Below are 6,523 nucleotides of genomic sequence, written 5' to 3' on the forward strand. Positions count from 1 at the left end.
TGCCTCACTTGCCATCACTTCCGAGGGTTTAAAACTATCCTGACCTCCCCCACCTGTCCCTCCAGCCCTCTCCAAGTGAAGGTTCCTGGTCCTTCCTCAGGCAGACATAAAGGTATGGCCTGTGTCGATGTGCGATTTCCTATATGGTAGAGTAGTGGAGTGACAATTGTGCCTGAAGCTTAATAAGTCATGACCTCAATGGGCTAATAAGCAATTTAAGCAATTATTAAGCACCAGGTACAGAGCCAAGTAGGATCTTACTGAACCTTCACAGTGACCCTGTAGGGAAGGCAAAGATCAGAAAAGAGTGGTAACCTGCCCAAGCCTTAGAGAGGTAACTGCCCGAGCTTAGAATCGAACTCATTGACCATCCACTCCCATTCTTTCTGACCCAGAATGAAGACAGGCTTCTGTTGCCACCTATGATCTTCTACCACACAAAATAACGTGTTCAATACTAGCCACCAGCCAGGTGCAGCTATGGAGCACTCAAAAGAAGGCCAGTGATTATTAGAAACTAAATGTTTATTTTTTAACAAATTTAATTTTATTGGTACATTTTAGGTATACAATATAATGACATTCATCATTGGAAATTTGCACCTTTACATAATCTCTCTTGCCAAGTGATATACGTGCGCCCATGTTCATAGCAGGACAATTTGTAATAGCTAAAACTTGGAAGCAGCTCAATGGCCCATCAGCTGGAGACTGGATAAAGAAAATGTGGGGTTTTTTTTAATAAACGGAGTACTACTCAGCCATAAAAAATGAGAAATTAGAGACATTTATAGCTAAATGGATGCACACTGAAGCGATACTCTTAAGTGAAATAAATAAGACACACGTGTAAATACCAAATAGTTTCTCTAGTGTGAGAAACTGAAAGTGTAAATAAGGACTAAAAGGTATAATAGATAATGTGAAATAGGAAGAAAAAGGGCAAAGGGGAAGGGGAAGTGGGAGGGGTAGGGGAAAGGAAAGAAGGAAATGGAATTAATATGAGAAAATGAAAAAATGGAAGCAAAGTCTTTGTAAATAGGGAGGGATGGAGGGGTTGAAGAGAGGGCAGGGGAATGGGGAAAATAAATGTTTGTTTTATTTCTCTTTGATTAAATTTAAGTCGCTACATGTGGCTGTCATACTGGACAGCATGTATATAAATCCCTATTCTGTACAAAGTCCTTCTGTTCATACCATATCATTCAGGTTCACAAGGTAAATAAAACAGATCCCAATTGCAAGTATGAAAACCGAAGCTCACAGATGAACTGAAGTGAACTGAACACTTTGCTTCTCTCTAAGCTCCCAAGCTATTTCCATGATATGAGCTTCACCCCAACATAGATCTTCGAGCCAGGAGAGATTGTCCTGCCTGACCCTGTGGTAGCTCTGTTAGCCATCACTTCTCACCTTCCTCTCTCTGTGGTGGGACGTGAGAGGGACAGATTCACACAGCGGAAGGTGCCAGAGACTGTGGGGCAGAGATCTCTGTCACAGTGAAAAGGACAGGGAGCTCAGGATCCTCTAAGCTGCTGGGTGGCTGCAAGTTAATTTTCCACAACTGAGGACAGCCGGGGGCGGGAATTAGATGGACCCCTTCCCTCCACCAGTTCTGTCCCGGGAGCCATGACTGGGGAGGGGGGGATGCGAGACCCCACATCGCCTCTTTAAATGAAACCCACCTCCTGATCCTTTCCTTTTGGGCATCACCACCCCATTGATCCTGAGGACATCGTCATTCATCCAAAATGCTGCAAGATCCACAGGCTGGTGGGGATTAAGGCTGCATGAAACACCCCAGCACTAACCTATTGCCCATTCCTGTTCTTCTGTGAAATCCAACCAATGATCCTCAGCTCACCATGGTACCCACACTACAGTCCATTTATAAGCTACTGGGGGGAGGGACAGAAATAAATCACACTACAGACAGACACAGGGAAAACGTGAACTTAATAAAGCAGACAGAAAATAAACCATTGTCCAGCTACTAGTGTAACGCTGTTAGCTTTTTTTTTGTTGTTCTTCCCCCTTTGGTCCCTGGTGAACACTGTCTAATTCTGGGGAAGCCCCCCTCCCCATCCTCTGAGTCAGGCTTGAAGGAATACTTCAGTATTTCAGCAGCGGGTTTCTAGTGGAGGAACAAACCCGGTTTTGTCATATAATTTTCTGCACCTCCACTGTAATAACACATCATTTGTGGATCTATGCTAAAGCAAACACCATATGGTGGCTGTGTGAAAAGCTGCCTGGGGTTCTGACCTTGGAGCCAGGGGGGTTTGTTTGGGAAAAGGAGGTGGCGTGGAGGGAGAGCCACTTTGGTAATAAGAGTGGGTGTCGCCAGTCTGTATGGTGTGACTTTGGTCGATGCAGCACAGGAAAACTGGGCTGGTGTCAGGTTTCACACACTCAAGGCAATATGGACAATGATATTTTTTCTTTCCCAATTGAAAAATGCTTCACAAAGTCTATTTTACCAGTCTCTACACACACACACACACACACACACACACGCGTGCGCGCTCTCTCTCTCTCTCACACACACACACACACACACACACACACACACTCCCCAGAGGGACGGTACAGGGAGTCATAGGCTACCCAAAAGGAAAATCACATTCTAAAAAATCTCGCTGCCAGGTTCTCTGTTTTGTGGAGTATCACAGCTGTGCAGGGGCAAGAATGAAACAATCTGTCCTGTCTGCAGCCCGAGGTTTCTTGGTGGCTCTGAGTCGCTCCTGCAGCATGACTCATTCAGACACAGCACTCACCAGTCACACGCCTTCTGAGCAGCAGTACAGACTTATGTAGGAAATTAAAACAAATTCTAAACATACATCACAACTTCATTATTCCTCACACAAGAAATGACTCCCAAGAGTCAGTATAAAGAACCGTCGGTTTTTCATGAAGAGAGGTTTGAAGACAGACCTCTGAATTCTGACTTGGCCATTCTGACTAGAATTGTGTCTATTCTAAACACACGTGGAGGACAACTGCTCTAGAATGTGCTAATATGGCTTGCCCTCAGCTGGGGGGGGAAAAGGAAAGGAAAAGAAAATCAACTCAAGGGCCGTGGACAGACATGGCAGCAGAGAAGAAAAACATTATGGAAGCGATTAGAACTGGCACTTGTCAAAAGCAACCCAAGCAGCTAAGGAGGCCTCTAGAAGTCTGAGAGGTGAAACCGAATTTTCAGACTACAAGGGGTCACAGAACTCAGCCTAGGAAAGAACAGGCTTCCTGTTATATATCCAGAAGAATCTGGAAACCTCTAGAACTTTCTGTAATGGTGAAAATATTATGTCCAACTCTGTAGTCATTAGTGGTTACTGGGAACTCAAAATGTGGCTAACGTGACCAAGGAACCAAAAGTTCAATTTTCATTAAAATGTAAATTTAAATAGTCACATGAGGCTGATGGCTACAGTATGAGCACAAGAAGATAAACTTCAAATCCCTGTTTATACGAAAAAGCTCAAGTGCTGTCTCCAGCAGAGTTGACAATTTCTTTTCAAAGCCACTGGGACCCTAGGCTGAAGGCCTGGTAAGTCAAGGTTACCTCTCTAGTACCTGGGCACCCAGCCACAAAGCCCAGGAGGTGACACAGCAGCAGCCATCTTCAGGTCAAGATGGACTCTGGTGCATATCCCCAAGGATCATTAATAACCACATGGACTCACCCACCTCCTCCAAAGTGCATCCCAACTAACCATGAGCCATTCAGCCTCAGTCTCTGAGACCAGCCCAGAGTCCCTTGAGGCCCAGGCAGACGTGGTACCTTGGCTGCTTTGTGGGCTTTCAGGTTGAATTCTCTAATGATTCCAGAAACCTCTGATCAGGAGCCCTCTCAAGAGCCCCAGTTGGATTTATCCACATAAAGGCTCAAGATGATGGGTCTCGTGTCATAACTGATGGTCTCGTGTCACACTGGCTGTAACTTCATTTCACTCTTTCCAAGTTACTGATCACTAACATGCAGCCCTCACATGCTTTCCCCCAACTCATTTCAAGGAATGACAATTTGTGCTTTTCTGTGCTACTTTTTTAAGATTCTCATTGAATCCTCACAACGACAGAGAGGCAGAAGGAGGTACCAGCACTCTGCTTTTTGGATGGGAAGCACACCTGCCAAGGACTCACAGAGATGGATTAATGACCCGATGGGAGGCTGAACATAAGTGTGTGTTGTTTAATCTTGTGTAAATAAATTACTCAACTTCTCGGTGCTTCTGTGCCTATAGAATGGAAACAATAACAGTACCTGCCTCTTAGGGTTGCGGTGGGTTAAAACAGGTACAGTCCTTAGTCCTGTGCCGGGTGCCTAGAAAGCTCTACAGAACATGGGCTCTTTCCTTAATTTTATTTTTATTAGCATGTGTTTGCAGTACATAATGATTATATTTCTCATGGGGAGTCGATACATGTACATAATGTATTTTGATTCTTTTTACATCCTCTTCCCCTTCCTTCTCTCTCTCCTCTTACTGGGGAAGTGCAGTGTGGTGGCAGTGGGCATGTCACGCTACATCTGCACACCTGTTTGATTTTCGCCATCACTGCTCACATTCTCCCATGTGATGCATTTAACATGTGTTGGGCTGAGTTCAAGGGCTCAGTCTCTGTGCGCTTCCAGTGTCAGCTACGGCTGTTGCTACTGTTAACGTGGCGATTGAGAACGGGAGGATTAGAGGGCCAGAGCGGACAAGCCAGGTTGGAAGTAGGTGTGGTAATGCCTCAGTGGGAATGAGGTCAGGACTACAAGGGAGGAAAATGCACCCAGCATTTTCCTGAGCCCTTATAAGAAGTTTGGCCAATGGGTAAGAATAATCACAGACACTTTCAAAAGGTAAACAGAGCTTTGTTTGTGGGGGAGGAAATGTACAACTCTGTGGGACTCATTCCCTACCCACATCCCTTCCCTCCCGAGAACAGACTTCCCTCCTTGGGGCCAAGTACAAATGCAGCCTTTGTCGACATTCTCTCTCTTTCAGCAGGTGGGATCTGGCCTACAGCTTTACAGAAGGGGGGCAGTATAACCCCTCAACGTCTTCTCAAGAGTTCGCTAGGTCACGGGGTCATGCTTACAGCCCAGTACCCCCTGAGGACTACAGTCAGTGAATCCCCACAGACCTTCCCCAAAATGAACTTGAACAAAACATAAGAAAAATGAAGACAAACAAAAAGGGTCTCCACTGGATGTCAGGTAAGGCTATGGAACAACTGCAGTCCTGGGTGCCCCTGACCTGCTCCACAGAGGCCAGAACAACAGCCACTGCCCAGTGCTTGGATGCTTCCTGCCAGAAACCCCAAAGGCCCTGGGAGCTAATGAATGCAGTCAAGTGGAACAGGGAGAAGCAAGCTGAATAAAAAATGAAGACTTTCTGAATTCAATAACTCATCTGATCCCAGCTGACACAGTACCTGCACTCCATGGGGTAGTGCAGTGCCTCTTGAATAATAAATACGCAAGGTCCCAGCCGCCAAGCCTGGTAATTCAATGAGGGCAATGCAACATTCTGGACGTTCTCTCAGGGGAGGACACATCAGCACAAGCTGCTGGCCAGCGCTCTGAGAAGGTGGCTGGATTCCCAGATAGAGTTCCTCCCTCAACACTATCCAGAAATGCACGCCTACCTCCTTCCAGGGACGCATCTGCACTGATAGGAGACTCATAGTCCCTTTTCAGTGGATGTTCAGCCCAGGTGGCCTCACTGGAAGAATTCTCTAACAGTCACTTATAACATGGGTTTTTCTTAAAGCATCCTATTCGAGCACCCGCATTTTAGGGACATAAAAATGGAAGCTCATGGAGACCACACAGCATCATGCAAAAGGCGAGGACAGGGCCAAGGGAAGACAGACTCAGTTTCTACTCCAGCTGCCTCTCACCCACCCCCATGGCCACACTTCCTCCAAATGCTCTTGCCTGCCCTGGGCAGGTTTATGGGTCCCACATCTCAGTCAGACTGGGCAGGGCACCTTCACGTCTTCTGTCTCAATCACTCTCACCTGGGTTGAGTAACCTAAAAGACTGTCTAGAGGAAGGTGATAAGCTGGTGTCGAAACAGAAAAACCGCAGGAATGGTCCAGTAACAGTGTAACAGCTGCAGAGAGGAAAGATCCCGGCTTCCTGGAAGATAAAATATATAGACACATCTCTGCTTTACAAAACAATTTATCTAGGGTTCCAGTAAGTAACCTGTTTTTCTCACATATTCGAAAAAGGATTTAGCTTATAAAGACCATCACTTCCCCCAACATTTCGAGTTTATATCAATTGCATTATATGACCAAAATATTCTTCTTTGGCCTGATTTTTATTTCTGAAGGACAAAAGTGGTGATAACCAAAACTGTGAAGATGGACAATGATTGGATTCCATCTTAGAGATTATAGTTCTTCTTAGCCAAAAGGCTAGCTGGGCATAGTGGTTTGTATAGGCCCAGCTACTAGAGGAACTGAGGCAGGATTATGTGTGTCCAGGAGCTGAAGGCCAGCCTGGGCAACACTGGAA

General features: G+C 45.8%; 1 protein-coding gene across 2 annotated transcripts in view; it reads right to left on the bottom strand.

Moving 5' to 3' along the window:
• The window catches only part of Abtb2 (ankyrin repeat and BTB domain containing 2), a 165,940-nt gene that overhangs the window by 72,676 nt on the left and 86,741 nt on the right, over window positions 1-6,523 (bottom strand). The window lies entirely within an intron of this gene.

Source organism: Heterocephalus glaber, unplaced genomic scaffold, assembly GCF_053883595.1.
Source record: "Heterocephalus glaber isolate CG9 unplaced genomic scaffold, H.glaber_assembly_v1.0 deba00000594, whole genome shotgun sequence".
Classification (NCBI taxonomy): domain Eukaryota; kingdom Metazoa; phylum Chordata; class Mammalia; order Rodentia; family Bathyergidae; genus Heterocephalus; species Heterocephalus glaber.